The 17,835-nt window shown below is 32.1% G+C and overlaps 1 protein-coding gene across 5 annotated transcripts in view; it reads right to left on the bottom strand.

Annotated features, from left to right (window-relative positions):
• LOC119831756 (Down syndrome cell adhesion molecule-like protein Dscam2) overlaps positions 1 to 12,265 on the bottom strand; it is a 130,483-nt gene extending 118,218 nt beyond the window's left edge. For all 5 annotated transcript variants that reach the window (XM_038355242.1, XM_038355246.1, XM_038355245.1 and 2 more), the window contains exon 1: positions 12,081 to 12,265. The gene's annotated coding sequence lies outside the window, so the exon portion shown is untranslated. The remainder of the gene's footprint in view (positions 1 to 12,080) is intronic.
• Positions 12,266 to 17,835: the final 5,570 nt, after the last annotated feature.

Below are 17,835 nucleotides of genomic sequence, written 5' to 3'. Positions count from 1 at the left end.
TGACTGTTTTTTATACCCGTTCATGCCTATTACAGCCGTAATATCGTAACTCAGGCCGTCAGGTGCAGCTGCCGCCAACGACTCGGAGCGATTAACCCATTTGAGGGCTCTGAAACGACCAACCATTCAAAGTAGACCCCTGAATAACATCATGCCCCCCCTCCTCCCATCATAATCGACAAGAAATCGGAGGGGTGTGGGAGTTTTTGTTCAATGGTTATCGCTCTCAAATGGAATGTTTGCCGTAGTGCCAATACTTGGAGATTATCGATATAACGCTTTTCGATTCGGTGATTGAAATCTGTAAGCTATTTACGCATTGACATCTGGACTCAATAACCAAGAATGAATTGGAAATTATATTTTACATTTTTTCCTGATATTTCTACGAAATATAAGATTTCTGGGTTTTATAAACACAATTAGGTATATACATGGTGAGTTTTTAATTGAAATGATATAACATGTGAAAATGTTATCCATCAGTAAATATAGATAAAGAAGTCGGCTTTTTAACAGTACAATATTTTTACTAATGGGCCTGAATCTTTTACTTTAGTTTTATATAAAACTTTTAGATCTTAGCATAGACCACGCTCAGTTGGATACATAAATCACCAAATATCTCTTAGTACGCTGGAAGTAAACGTTTTTCACATCGGTTTCAGCTCATTGAACATTCTTTTTAGGAGCGAAGAAACTTGTCCCTTGCCAGAAGGACACATTTTTTGTAAAGCAATTGTAATATTTTGCGGACATAATGTATGCCACTGCTGGTTTGTCTATAGTATGTAATCACCCCCGCCAATGAACCTTTGTAGAGATAGGGCGTCTGCAAATGCGTTGTCCGCTGAAGAGGTGAAGGGTGAGGGATAAGGAAAGTATTAACAACGGAATAAAGCAATGGACTGCAAAGGCGAAGAAAAGAATACGGCCTCCGGCTTCCCCATTCACTGATAGAAACTCTTACTACTATTTCGCGCCAATCTTTATTGGCGATATGTTACCTGCCCTAGTGGCCCAATTCGTGCCGAATCGTACTCTTTTCCCACACATGTGAAAATTTAATAAAAAATGAAAAAATACAATGTGAATAAGACATCTGCCACATCTTTCCTCAAAATGGAGAGAGGTATCTTTAGATAGTAAAGAGATTAGTGGCGATGACGTAATTAATACGAAATAAGGGGCTAACAAATCATTCATATTATTATTTCATACTTTGTATGTAAGTTTAGCTAAGTTTTTTGTGCCCGGAATTTATTATTTAAAGTCCTATTTTGGTCAATTCCATTATTTAGTTCAGCATTTACAAAATAACAATAAACATTTTATTAAGAATTATTTGATTTATTGAAAATTTGCTCAACCAACTCGCTTGATATATCACATATCAGTATTTTACCAGCCTGACCTTCGACAAACTCTCATCGGAGAAACAAGCCTAAAACAAACCTCAAATCCCGCAATCAAGTTCGTGGGCCACTAAATAATGCCCAATCATTGAACATATCCTAAATAACATTTTGTAATTAGAGCCTCTAACATGTATCCCAGTATCCCTTTACAAGCGAACTTCTATAATAGGTTTGGACTTGACCCTTGTCACAAAACTAACTTCTATTTAACTTCGTAAAGAAGTATATCAATAAACGTAAAGGCATGTCTGATTTCCACGAAAAGTGTATTAAAAAGTTAGAGGATCCATTTTATTGCATAACTTTATTCATACTCGTATAAACAAAGGGAAAACCTCTGCTTTATTGTAATTATTTATCATCATATTCGAAACTACGTGTCAGATACGACGTGGTTCGAATAAAATATGAATTTTATGGTGACTTAATTTGTCCTTTCAGATACAGTTATCATACTAACTAATATTTAATTGTAATAAGGTAGTTCATGATTTTAATTGAATGTTAAACTTATAAAAGCATTGTTCGCTTGAGATAAGCTAAGCTTTATATAATCAGCATAATGTTTTAGATAAATTACCAAAAAGAAAACCAACTCCTATATCTAAAACATACTGTCAAAGGCAGATCAGAGTGATTATTAAGCCCTGTCCATTTAGTTCTGTTCACTCGCAGTAAATATGAAGCTATTTTGACGCTATAATTTCATTGAAGGTAACGATAAACACTGGTAGAATATTTACCAGCACGTCCAGTATTAAGTCATCCGCATGAATTCGATGCGGGCAATATCACAGGTAAGTATACTATATACAGGTTTGAGTAAACAAATGCTGACACAGCGTTTGTTAAATAACATTTGTGCCTGGGTGATTCACTGATTTAGAATAGTATGCCTTAGGTGAAATGGACATTAAACAAATAAGTGAAAATTTAGAAATTAAAAAAACAAATTGTCATGCCGTCTATTTCCAATAATTATTAAGAATAAGTAGTAAGGGTAAGAACATACAATTATTAGATATTAATTAACCACTATTACCCATATTGATTCAAAGTAATTCGTAAATAATACATAACGATAAACAATAACATTTACGGCGAGCAAGGTTTTGATTCACTGTAATTCCAATAACCATACCACCACTTTAAATCATTACCGTTAAGAACGTTAACGATACAATTTCAAAATATTTGACGTAACAACGTGTTTCATATTATAAGCGATATAATTTTATAATGTTTCCATTATCTCAATGAATAACGATTGGTAACAGCAACCATTAATTATGCAAACAAATAATTCACACCTTAACTAGCTATTTTATTGCTTTACAAACTCGGAACAAATTGTTCAATGCTTAAGGCGTATTCGATATGTTACATAATACATTATCTTGACTGCTTCCTAATATATTAGAGACATTAAATCGTGTATGCTCTATCATTTATACCTATCGAATGTAGACTAGACTAACACTAATAACTTGCTATATCAAACAATATTAATCTGCTATGTCTTATAGTTTGTGATAGATAGATGTATATTAAGGAGGTAGGTACCTACTTAAATGGTGGTTTTGTAATAAAATTTTGTAATTCTTACTACGATCACTATACACACAAAATACCTTTAAACAAAACAAGATATCTAGAACTGTGTCCTCAAAACTTCCTTATTTATCGTTCACTTGTAAATCGTTTTACAAATTTACGAACCCCAATTTCCTTTTCAGTAACCAGATTACGTAAATTGCTAACTCGATAACCAAGCAGTACCTACAAGGTGATCAGGACCGCACCACAAAACGATATTATGATCTTTTTATATAAACGGTTTAAATTATGTTTTTGCCTCTCATGTCATACGTAGGCAAACTGAAACTTCTTTTTACAAAGTTTGACAAATTTCCCAAGAGAGTTTCATGAGCTTTTATCATTGTAATTTATATCTGGTATTGTCACCTCTGGAGCTCTATTAAGAAGTGCATGAGGCATTTAACTTTAGCTCCACTTCTGTTCACCTTTATATTTATTTATTTATTACTCTTTAACAAAAATTGTACAAGAAACTTAAAAATATATACATATATTAATAACCATTAAGAAGATGAAGAGTACAATTTGTTAGGCGGCCTTATCACTCAGAAGTGATCTCTTCCAGGCAACCCGGGCAAAAGGTAACAAGCATTAATTGAGTACTGGCGGGTCGAGAAACAGAATAGCAAAATAACTTACAAACATATACATAATATAATATATACATATACACATACACATTACATTTATATTTAATTAATTACAAAACCTACGATCGGTTTTGGAACAACATCGTCGATATTATTAGTAAGTTGATATAGTGCTATATTTATTTACTAAAAATGACACAAAGATTAACTATTACAAGTTATTAGATTGTATTATTTTATTCTAATTTTAGATTACGATTAGTAATACAAGTGCAAGCTAAAAGAACGTTTTAAAATAAAAATAATCTTAGTTTTTTACTGTGTACTTTAAGATGAGTATATATATATTTTCTCTAAGACATACTACTTATGCTAGGTAGAATGTAGGTTAAACCATTTCTTGTAATCTAATACATTGCACATTTATGTATTCAAATTATCTATTGTTTTTTACTTAGGTAATATACACAAATGCAATTGTTTCAGATTTTAGTTCGTAGGTAGGCAGGTACTCATAAGCTTATATTAAACATTAAACATATTATAGAATGATTTATTTAAATTACTAGCTTCCCGCTCACGGCTACGTCCGCCTCCGTATTGTTCTTACCTTTAAAACCTTCCCTGGACTATTCCAGCCATTCTCGAGTTTTAGCGAGACTAACGAACAGCAATTGACTTTTATATATATGAGATAAAATTAAAGGCAATGAAATATGTTAAATTCTTAGGACGTTTTCCACCCTATATATATACAAATGAGGAAAATATTTATTTAGAAAAACGAGATTGATGTACGCTAGAGTACATAGAGCTAAATAAAGTATCGTTGCCATGTGTACATATCGCCCCGTATTCCGATTTCAGCATAAGCTCCTGTCACGTTTGCCGCCAAAAGTGTTTGGCGTCGAGCGGCCGCCATCTTAAAACGTGACGCCTGACGAGCGCATTCGTTGACGTTTCCCTATTGAAATTCATTCTCTTTCATTTCCATGCTTTTTTATTTAATGGCCAAAATTATAAAAAAAGGTTTTGTTCACAAAATTATACCTTTCGTCAGCTTTTAAAGAAACTGACAGCGATTGTTTTTTTGCCTTGTTATTTAATTATAATATTATAGTTTGTGAACTTTTTTCTACGGCTGACTATTCACATTCTTTTTAAATTGCTGCGTGGATAAATCACCCGATTGCAAATCTAATTAAACTTGTAAGGGAACATTTCCTGGAACTAGCTTTTTTTATTTAAATAAGTGAACATAAAGTGACATGAATCTTTAAAGATTCATGTCACAAACGTTATAGACCGATAAAATTTAACTCAGATTCTAAGATAAACTCTGAGATAAACAAGCCAAAAACTGATACATATAAGTAACCAAATCCAACATCCTTACCATTCTACAGTGTCATCCGATTCAAGAACTCTATTTGTGGTTTTTGCTTAACGATATCACCTTAATACAAAACCTACGTTCAAACATACATACCTACATACAAACAAATACAAAATTTGTAATGCAGTATGTACCTACCTCTACAATCGATAATATTGAATCGGGAATGCCAAATATGGGACATTGGACTTTACTTCAGTATCATAAGTCAAAGTGCTTAACCGTTGCCAGGTGCGAAGCTGGTGTAATGCGATCCAATTACTCGACCGCAATCAACTAATCAATGGCACCGCATCATAGCGAATATTTCAAACACTACTGTCGAATTTATCTGAAATAATTTTGAAAAAAAAAAAGGTTTGTTAAGATAAATAAAACAATGAATAAATTCCGTTCATGTTGTCTATAGCTCAAAAAATGTTATCTAATGGAAGACGATAAATCAGACTTTTAAGCTAATTGTAATTATCAATTATTTAGTAACATAAATTGATGAATTAAATGTGTGATGAATGATGATTAATTGAAATAATTGATTAAAATAAATTGATAGTACCTAAATCATATCATATGTTGATATCCATATTTTTAACACGTTTGTTTTTGCCTTCAACTGTATGTTTGTTTCTAGCCCACTCTTTTAGACTTGATTTACCCACTTTAAACCGACAAATTTAAATTTCAATCTTTATAAACTTAAACTATCAAGGACCGATGACAATAGAGTTTATCCTATTATCCAGATTAGGATCGCCAGGATTAAATAAATTCCTTACGTATACTCTGTAAAACAGCAAATGCGACACATTAGTTTATTCTATCACATAAGTGTGTTCTTTTTTTTTTAATTTTATTGAAATTTTGCATTTATCTTTTCCCTTAAATTAATTTCAATTCAACGTGTCGGTCAAAGAAATCAACATAATCAACGAAAACTAATGTTACGCACATTATTAATAAATATTATTGCTGTTCTTATTCATACTCGACTTGTACATATAAATATATCTACAAAAATGCTGATACCCGATTACCTACACAGCCACTTTCGCGTTTTTGTCCACCAAAGTAAAACACAACGATGCTCCACAGTATTATCACCAGGCCCTATATAACGCGACACAAAAACCTCATATTAAATCCCCATCCCAGTTCCGCCTGTGCTTGACAGCATACTGACCTTCCTAACTTGGCCACTCACCAAAATTTTCTTTCACACTCACTACCAAATAAGTTTCTCTAATTGGTTTTATTTTTCTCGACTGTAATATAACTTTATCTCTTAGTCATTGATGGCTTTAGGGGTCGTGATGAAGACGTTAGAAGTTCGTTTTACTCTCAAGTCTATTATTTTTATCAGTTGAAAGATCGCCTAACTTATATTGCGTAAATTACAACCTCTCTGGCGTGTAATTACAATAAAATTGTCGTATAATGCATATATTCATAATATAATTTATAGGTTAGTCTATATTCATCAAGTAAACCGTTTTTATTAACTCAATGCTTCGCATCGCAACTGTTCAAGTAGTTAAGTCATAGCGTTCTCTCCTCAAAACTATCTCATGAAATACTATATTTGAATAGAGTAGATAGTGAAATGAGTGATCAAAAGAAACAATATTATATACTTTATCTGTACTGTTCCGAACTGTAAGAAATATCCGTTATTATTTTTATCAGTAAATTTATAGCCTCCTAAATAATTATGTTGACATTGTACTCAAATAATTTATGGTTGACTTTGATATATTCCTAATCGATTCTGTCAGTATAGCGCATCCCTGGCAACGTGTCAATGATCCGATTGCCTAAAGGCTTATGCACGAATGTCGTCTATCGTCAAATTAATGTTGTAAATTTTAGCAAATATTTTGACACTTCAGTTCACGCAATAATAATCGTATTGACATCGACATGATGTTGAAAACATATCTGTATATCGTTTGACTATTCCTACACTCATGTATTTCAAAATTAAGCAAAATTGTGTTTTATCTTTTATATGGTATACCATCAGGTCAACATAATCGTATATCGTAGGAGTATTGTAAAGTATGAGAGTATATAGCACATGTTTCGTCGATTTTATATTGTGTATCCATAAAACAAGGAGAGAATAGAATAGTGTGTTTGGGTATACTTTTATATAGACAGTAGTTATACTACTAAAAAATAGTATGTACTTATAGGTATATAGTTCTGCAATGATAAATTTATATTTTAGCAGTGAATCTCCTTAGTAATAGAATCACGTGGCGTTATTAATGTGTGAACGAACCTTTACGCAGTATGCTGTAGGAACTCAGGGCTCCGGCGGTCAAAGAGCTTACATAATAATAACTTAGGGTATGCCCACATGCACATTTGCTCAACATTTATTTTGCTTTTTAATATTATTCTCTATCTGAAATGTGATAGCAGTGTTATTAATATAAAATTATAACAATAGCTTTGTATTTCACCAAAGCAAAACATGTGTTAGGATAAGTGCAGATACTGGCTTAGCACAAGATAAATACTTCTAAGATGAATCATGTTTTATCATAAGATATGTAAAACAAATTTGCCTCCTACAATACAACGAAAAGTGAGCAAATAATTATTACTGCATAACTAATACTTATAATCGTATTTTAATCGTTTATCACAGAAGTATTACAATCCTCAGTGAAAATGGAATTTTATTTAAACGCTACTTAAAGTCACATAACAAATCGCATAGCTATATGGTTCGAATTCTCATTTGCAGGAAGGATTAAAAACGTAAACAATTGGCCATTAAACGTAATGTATCGCAAATAACGTGTTCATATAAACAAATAAAGGCGAAAGGCGGGCGAAATCTGAAGGGAACACTTGGTAAACTTCACGTACACATTTTACGATGTTGTATTTTTTCACAAACCCTGGGCGTCTATTTATCTTTCATATTCGTTTCAATCTTGTTCATAATTTTGTGTGCCCGCTATATATTTTCTGTAGTATATTTTATAACGGCGCTTATCATTTTAATATTCGTAGGCTTTCCAAGGATTTCCTCGTATGATATGAATTCAACAGCGATATTAAAGCCATCTGTGTGAAACAGCTTTCGTATGAATATTTAATTTACTGTTCTTTCTTTTATAACCAAATTTCCTTAATCTTTTCTTTCCCTATATTCGCATTAATCAGCATATAAATAAGGTTTTTATATTTTTGCAGTCATTAGGACTTATATCATTTAACGACGTCTTTATTTGATCAATAATTCCATGTGTATAATTAGTAAATTTCAATTGAAAATTAAGTGAAACTTAAATGAAAATGCTTATCTCGTGTATACTATGGAGCTAGTAGAAGATTCATTTGATATCTAATTCAGAGATAAATACCTAAAAATAGCTATTATGATGAACTTCAAAAAGCTTAAACCACATTTACACCTCTACAAATGCATTGCATTACAAACCATAAATCGTTCATATAAATGTAATTTTATGACAAGCTCTCAAATACATGTAATAAACAAGCCGCAGTTTACTAAAAATTACAATACATGTGTCAAGACACAGTCAAGAGCGTGTCGGGCCGATGTAATGTTCCGCATTTTACTCGAATAAGAACTGACACATAGCTCCCTCTCTCGGTGCTTCTATTGAGTTGATCGAAATGTTTCACCAAAATACAATTGGTCGAATGTTAAACTGGTAAAGCCCACTTAAGTGTGATAGTTTTCCTTTTAACTTCATTATTAGTATGTATTACTGTGGTATCTATAGCGAAACAATTCATCAATGGTTTATAAAATCGATAATCCAACAAAATTTCTGAATACCTATGAAACAAACGTACAGACATGGCGAAACTATTATTTATTAACTACGAAACCCGAAAATCTATTCTTAATCTCTAGAATTAAAAATTTGCATCAATGATATATTAGTGTATTAATATATTTAATGTCTCTATTATAAAAGGAAATTTAATATACTAAACTCATTAGGGTGAACATAACCTCAAAAGTAGACGTCACCAAAGGAAAAAAAGAGCACGGAAATTTTCGAAATGAAAAATCGTTCTATGCAAATACTTTGCATTCATTTGAATTGCAAAAAATAGTTTCATCTTACTTTTAAGTCGCGTTTGAAAAAGCTGTGGTGGACGCTTTCGAATAAGCATATATTAAAATTTTATTCAGACCAAAACGAATATTTTAATCTACAGACAACCTAGAACTGCATCCGTAATAAGATGAGTAGCTATGTATACACACAGCTATACATCCCTACTAATACTTATTATTAATGCGAGAACAACTCTGTTTGTCTACCTATATTTTCCTCACGCTTAAATCAATTAACCGATTTGGATAAATTTTGTACAGATATAGTTTAAGACCCTAGAAAGGACATAGGGTTTTTGTTTCCTCGGAATACTCACAGGAACAATCTATTTTTTCCATTGACTGCGGTTGCTATACGCGATCTAGATTTATGCGGTTGAAGCCGCGGGCTTAAATCTAGTTGTGTATAAAGCGATTCTAAGACTAAAATAACGTTAAATTTCGTAAGTATATTTGTACCGCGTTATTATAGATTAGTGCAACATAGACCTAGAGATTATTCTATAGGTAAAACGACAATAATATAAATCATTATATTCAATTGAAAAGAGAAATCATTAATAATTTTAGAATTTTTATAGTCTGTGTCTTCATCCAATTTTAGAATTTTACAAGTAATAATAAAATTAACTTTTAAAATATTTGCGGGTAGAGATTATCAAATATTAAGGAGATGGGATATATTTTATACATCACATTTAAGTCCATATGTCTAAACCACAGATTACACATCTAAACTGTATACTATAAAGGTGTATTTCTATTTGCTTTATATTTTTTATCATATACTTAGTTGCTGAAGAAAATACACTTTTCGTAGCAATTTTGCCTGGTTCCTCGCAACTTGATGGTTCACAAGGTAATAATTTGATGCTGCAGTAATTTTCAAGCTCATGACGTATTCCGCCTTAAGCATTTATTATAATATTTTAAAGATGTAATTTTTAGTTTTATAGCATTGAAATGCTGTTATAAATGAGAAATTTTGAAAGAATCGGCCACCCGAGAGGCTAGGCGTTGCTACGGTTAGGCAAAAAACGCGGGTTCGTATCCCGCCTCGTGATCAAATTTTTTCTATTTTTTCAAAATTTCTCATTTTAAAGATTTTCCAAATTAAACAGTTTAATAAGCATATGTCTCATTTGGATGCCTAGGCCTATTGTGAGCAGAGAAGAATTTATCGTCTAAAATTTTAAATGAAATAAAAAACTAATAGTAAAATCATGATTGAATTCTCAAATTAGCATAGAATAATTAATTAACCTTACCAATGTTATGTACGTTATAGTCTGTCTATTTTTTGTTTATCTTTATTTCACGTCGCAACGAAACGATTTTATTATAATATATGACCTCAAACCCGCGGCGTTTCATGTGGTACTCGGGGAAAGATAGCATATTTGTTAATTCAGTCTAATATTTATCTCTGTGCCAAACTTCATATAGATTCGATCATTTGGTTTTGTGTGAAAGAGTAACAAATACCCATACATTCTAAAAAACTTTTGCTTTTATTATATTAGCCTCAAGATAGTTAGGAAGCTTAAAAATTATATAGGCTACTTTTTACCGAGGTGAAACATTTCATTTGAATGTAAAATTAATTCTCAAAGCGAGAAATAACGGTCATGTAAGATTCATATTCCGTGTACTATTGCGGCAAATTCAACAATGTATTTCTATACATTAGTTCTAGACAAATGAACGTAATCACCTTCGTTTTAGAATACATTAACAAAAATAAAGAAAATCACGCTTTATGGTAGAATCACTAAATTATCTCATTTGCTTCTATACAGAGAATACGTAAGCAAATCGCTTAATACTGGACATCCTATTCAGAACAATAAGATAAACTCTTAAATTAATGTAATGTCACTGATCCTGTATATTTGTACAAAGTTTGAATTAAATCTGTGCGTTTAAAGCTGGTCAAAATAAGTCTGAAGGAGATCGATTACATAAAAATGTACAGGTGAAGCTTATAAAAGCGTGTTAAAAATTTATGATGTGACCAGATAACGTGCTAATTAACGACTACAAAGCAGATTAATGGATCTTATATTAAACTACCTTCTGTCCGCGGCTTCGCACGCATTAAATTCAGAATAAATTAATAGATGTTATTGTACCTGTAAACCTTCCCCTTGAATCACCCTATCTATTAAAAAAGTCATCAAAATCCGTTATGTAGTTTTAAGGATCTAATCATACATACATACAGACGCGGGAAGTGACATGCTTTATACTATGTGAGCTATGATGTCAAAAACAATGAAGTCGTGTAACAAGTAACCATTATATTAAATACAAATAAAAAGCCCTTTCTTATAATAGTAAAGAAATAATATCTAAGTACATATTACATGGAATTTATGAATCCTAATTCTCCTTTACCATTCATTTAAAGTTACTTAAGTAATTTGAAAGTTCAATAAAAAGTGGATACTTAAATATATTTAGAATATATAGAAATGTTTGAGATGAAGTAAGGAAGCGTGGATCTACCACCTAAGCCTTGGTTAATTGAGATCGGTGTGCACTTACACAGGATTAGCTCCTTGATTCGAACGAAGCCCTATTTTAGTTAGACCAGTATACAATTTCATGATTTAAAATGATTTAGTGAAAAGGCAATATGAAATTTCCGCCTCGCAACACGTGGAAAAATCACGTTGTCTGTATTCGTTTGGTTTATTCATATACGATTGATGATTTCAGCCTGCTTACATATAATTACAATTTAGAATTATAAAATGTTACAACAAAGTGTATTTTGATAGAATTTTGTATAATTTTAACTGGGTGTTAAAAATTACATAAATAATATCTAAACATTAAATCATTATACACAGTTGAGATTTAATCCGTAGCAATTACGCGAACTAAGCACGAAAACACAGCATTACCAACCAGCCTATAATCACAACTTCCCTGTAAACCTATAGCATTCTCAAAGAGTCACTCACCTCTGTCCACGCTACGAACGCACACACTCAACCGTTAACCATACACATTCATGTTGCACGTAGTAATAGTAACATGTACGCGATCAGCTGTTCTTTTCGATATAATCAATCGTTACCGGCTAAGGGAGCGCTAGGTGTTACGAGTTAAAGCCGGCGGCGGCATTGCGCGTGGGGCCTGCCGCTCACGCCGGCACACTAATCAGTAATCGTTGGAAGGGAGGCTGCGTCGCACTCCGCTCCCTCCCGCTGCCCCGTCACCCTCACGTAGCCTATCTCGATATAACGTAGACGCTCACATCGGCATGAAGCTACAGAAATGAAGTTATTAAACTTAAGAATTTCATAGAATTCGAACAATTAAAGTATTGCGCGGAAAGAAATGTTACCTCACTTGATTTCACAAAATTTCTTCTTTTATTAAATTCCAAGAAATAACATAAAAGATTATACTTGTAACAACTTTGAACACCTTTAAATGTTTACTTCTTAGTATGTTTTTTAATAAATTATCATCGTGGCTTATTCGTCTGCGGATTTTACGCTATACGCAAACAGAATAACTCAACGCTACATAATTTTGTTAGAAAATGAAATTGTAACGAGCTTCTTTTTGGTGAAACGACATAGGTATATCGTGTAAATTTTAATTGTATTTCCATCAATGAAGACTTTCCAAACAGTTTTGTACAATTTGACTACCATCAGGTTGATGTTGATTGGAACCAATAAGTGTTTTCTTCTAGGTCAGCGATTGTGTCCACAAATCTTGTTTACAGTGATTTAAACTCATAGGTAAAGCGCATGTATATGGCTGCCTACGGACACCCGATACTTTTTACCGTTATTACATTCACAATAACATTTTTTCTAGAATGATATAAATAATGACAAATAGGTTTACCTACTCATAAAACAAATGATTTCCATTTCTTTCTTACGCTGTTTAATTCAATTTCTGGTTTACTCTTTTACACAAGCATTGATCAACTACTATATAATAAATATTATAATAGTTTAAAAAAACTAAAAAACACGCTTTTATCATATTTTGCAAATTGAAAAATGAAATTATTTTATCAAATTAGTGTATTGTCATCGGTCCTCAATAAATCTACAAAGTTTGAACGAAATCTGGCCGTTTAAAGTGGGTCAAAATCGCGCCCAAAGAAGTCGGTTACAAACAAACAAACAAACAAACAAACAAACAAACAAACATACAAACATACAGGTGAAGCTAATAAAAAGCGTGTAAAAAAGGTAGACGCATTGAAATTATTTATACACAATAATCCATACATAAAAGCATAACTAATGTAGCACCGCATCTGTATGCAAATTTAAATAATAATCTATGACCCATGGTAGTAAGGGAAGCCGAATTTTCAGGGGTGACACATTCAGATTAAATATTCATTTGTGGATTGTAAATTAGCAAATACTCTGAGATAACCCCGGAATCGGCGATAAGACTGAATAGGGCCGACAGCATTACACTTACCACCAAATTAAGTGCCGCTAAGGGTTTGAGGAATCCTCAAATAAATGTCACTATAATATAATGGAATTCATTCTTCTGTCCCAACATTGAATCTAAGTTTAGATATGATAAAGATTGTATCTTTCAGTCACTCCACAATTTCAATCCTTAATTATTTATTAATTTACAATTGTCATTATTCATTTCTATGTAGATAAAAGTTTCTATTATAGTCTGTTCGGGCTTTGTGAACCTGAAATTACATAAAAAGTGTAAATCACAAAAGTAATATTTTCTTCATATACGTTTTCAGTCCAATTATAAATAAATTTAACTTTCAATAAAATAGGATTATATTAAGGAAATTGATCAATAGTTAACATTTAGAATCTTAATTAAATTATGCTCTGTGATAATTGATAAATAATATTTCATAAACGCGGCCCTGAAACACGCGCATGCGCGGTTGGAAATACTCAAGTGGCAATCTTCTACCATCTTTTAAAATGCAACAACAGTCTCTCGCGGTTGAAAATATTATGAAATAAGTTTAACGGCAGTGTCAATAACTGCCTCGATGTACAAAATAATATCTAATATCTATCTATCTACTTTGCAGGCATAGAAAATTTTCTTCAAAAACTTACTTACGCTATTTAATTATTATGTGTCGTTTATGTAATTTATTTCATGACTGTTTATTGTTTATATTATTTCTATGTCGTAAATTCATAACCCATTCATAAAAATGACCCATCAAAATGATCACAGCCATTCTCGAATTTTTTGTGAAACTTACGAACTATAGTTGATTTATATGTATACATAGGTACCTTTGTATAATTACCACGACTATATCTAGAACAAATACAATTTGGTTTTAAAAAAACATTTATAAAAAGTTCAGACCACACACTACATTGATTTTTTTTAATGCTTGATTACCTTTTTTGTAAAACTAACAGCACTATACTTTGTTTATTTAAATGTCATTTTAAAAGTGGTAAAAATACGCGTATTCACATAATGTTTATGAAAACAATGAGGTGCTAACCCTCCTGTATTGAATAATTTTTATTTTTCTCATAAACGTAAAACAGGAAGGGGTTGTAAGAGCAGTATATTGTTCCAACGAAAGGATAGAATTACAAAAATAAAGGTCATAATTGTATGCTCGAAGTTATACTAAAATTAAGGGGAATTCTTTATGATTTACTATTTATTCAAAATTCTAAGTTGAAAACGTTGTTTAATATGAAGACACCTTTGATGAAAATATGGAGCAAATATAAAAATATGGTACGTTCGTATAAAAATAAACATGCACAAAAAATTTAAACATACTTTCTTTGAATAATTCAACCAATTTTGAAAATTAATTTTGACATAATATTCCAAATATCTAGCATAAGAATGTATTAAATATAATATCCTACATAATTTGTTTCCATTTCTCTGGAAAATCACGAGTTTTAAACGCTAAGCTCAAAAAGTTCATTCGTAACTTATGCAATGTGTTAAAATTGGTTCTTTACATCTTGCGTGCTAGCAATTTTAATTTTCAAATGTATATTAGAAATAAATACCAGTTAATGAATTCTTAGTTACATCTACATAAACTTCTAGCAATTTCAAGATAATACTTTAAAATAATGTGTTTCAAAATATATCACATTGCTCACAGGGCGATTCGATATATAATGTGATGGAACTCGATGTTTCTGTCAAGGTGTTAGTCATTAGTAATCGTTAGCAGGAACTTTATTTTGCGAGCGAGTAGATGTCATCAATCACCCGAGCGATGGTGAATACCGAACCGAATGTAGACCAGACAAATTGAAAAATGAAATATAATTCCCCTGTCACACTGAGCGATAGGCACGGTATAAAAACTGCTTCGATAACAAAGACAAAACTGTCACATTTGGCAAGGTTTCGATGAGCTAAAACATTCAATACGATGTATTTGAAACATAGTTAAAATAGTTTTAAAGTATTGTTGTCTAGTATGAGCCTGATGCTTCGCAAATTTCATGCCCAAATATTTACCCGGTATAGTTTCGTATTAATCTAATTCCTGTAGACAATTGATGAGTGGCATCCGGTTTCAGTGATTCAGAGTGAGCTACCGACCATGAATCAGATTAAATGTAATATAAAACTATTGATTTTTATTGAAACTCTATCTTTATAGGCTACTCGGTAACTAATATAAGCCCTGTCCCATTTGGATCTAATTCATATACATATTATAAATCAATGTTTTTTGGCAATTTTTTCTTTATTGCTTTTTACTTTTGATATCGATCCTCATATTATAAAGTTGAAAAGTTTGTTTGCTTCTTTGTACTCGATTAAATTGTAAATATTTTCATATGTTGGATAGGCCACCTATCGAGAAAAGGCATACAGGCATCACGTCAACATCATGCCAATGGGAGCGTAGCATCATTAAAAAATATTGCAAAAACGGGTAAAACATTAAGATATTTCTTTTGGGATCAGGATTAGTAGCCTTGGTCACCTAGTTCAGATATCATACAATAAAAACCCTTCCATTACTGTAACCACCATTAATTTTTACTTATCCCTAATATGCCCACTTCTGTGCTTCCTTTCACACTAATGTGACAGCAAAACGTCTAATTTCCTAACACACATAATCTGATAACGGTATCATTTCAACGAAACGACCCAGTCTGGTCACACGAGCGTAATCCATCACCTTGGACCTCTGTCCGAGAGCGTTACAGGAACAATAATTGAAAAGTCTCATTGTGTGTTTTTGCTCATTTCACATAACAATACTTATAATCAATTACAGGCTGTTAATTAATTATAGTGAACTTGTGATGACAAGAGTAAAAGATGTTATTAAAAGCAATTCGCTTATGATAGAAAATATAAAGGATATTTCATTTAACAATAACTTATTAGCTTCAATGATTTCATAAGTAATAATTTATTAATTGAATTGATTACATACTTCTATTTATTATTTAATTAAAAACAAAAAAAAAACACTCATCTACTATATTGTTATCATCAAATCCATTTTATCCCAGACTAATAGAAAACCAGAAATGGTCATAATATTCATAATACTTAATGGAACATTTCTGTCACACACAAGCCTGTTGGGTATGGCCATTGACCATTATAGCAACACGTCGATATAGAACCCAGGCCCATCACTTTCACGTTTCGTAGAGGGTGGGTATAACGAGCTGGCAGAGATTTCGTTTATGACGGAACCAGTTTAATCTTCATTTTATTTAGGGCACTCTGCCAATAGAAAACAGGCAATGTTCAAAACTTAGCATAGTAATATAATAAATTTAGTCAGGAATTTTTGATGTGCCGTCAAACAAAGTCCTTTTTGAACTCGGTTATACGTGGCATGTAAATGAAGATATATCTTCAATGTTGTTGAATTAAGATAAACGAGTTAAAACCTAAATACTGAAACACATTTTGTGTACGCATCCTTCATAAATTCATGAATCGCTATTCGCAATCATATATACGTTTCATGTTTAATTGATTTGCTGTTACGGCGCTAAGCGTTAATTCCTAGTTAATTGCTTCTATTCTAGCGATAATTATTTTAGGTTATTACAAACATAAGTTTAAATGAGTTCTGGTGTATGATCACACATATTTTGATGATAAAATGACTACCATGTCTCCTTGTGGGCGGGGTAGATGGATTTCAGGTCTGTTTCTCAGATCGAGTACCATTGTCGACGGACAACTTGGTGATCAGACTAAGTTATGTGTTGTGCCGGTTAGGGGCATATTTTTTTCCTTCACCGACCTCCGGTTCTACGCTTATGCCTTAAACCCAGCCACACCGCAGTACTATGCAGGGAGGCCGCCCACGACTTCATCCAGGGGCCCAGGTACTACTTTTACTCGCCCAGGTACCGTTCCCAAAGAATTTCATTGTCGGTCCTATGTCCTTTTTTGGATCTCAAACTATTATTGTACTAAATTCACCCAAATCGGTTCAGTAGTTAAACGTAAAGAAGGGACAGACATCGAGATAGACCGAGTGTGTTTGGCATTAAATAATTAGTAGCGATTGGTATGATCGTTGTTACATGTAATAGATAAATTAATTGAAGTTGTGAAGCTCCACAGTTTCTTTCAAGCATGTTCGTCTTTTCATTTGGAATTTGCTTCTTATTTATTTCTTACTACACACTTATTTATTGGACTTCTCAACAAAATAAAAGGCACAAAAATCCCTTCTAAATTGTTCGCGATTTAATTCGT

The sequence above is a fragment of the Zerene cesonia genome, chromosome 14, assembly GCF_012273895.1.
Source record: "Zerene cesonia ecotype Mississippi chromosome 14, Zerene_cesonia_1.1, whole genome shotgun sequence".
Taxonomy (NCBI): Eukaryota; Metazoa; Arthropoda; class Insecta; order Lepidoptera; family Pieridae; genus Zerene; species Zerene cesonia.
The sequence above is the reverse complement of the archived record's forward strand: the minus strand, read 5'-3'. Positions and strand labels throughout refer to the sequence as shown.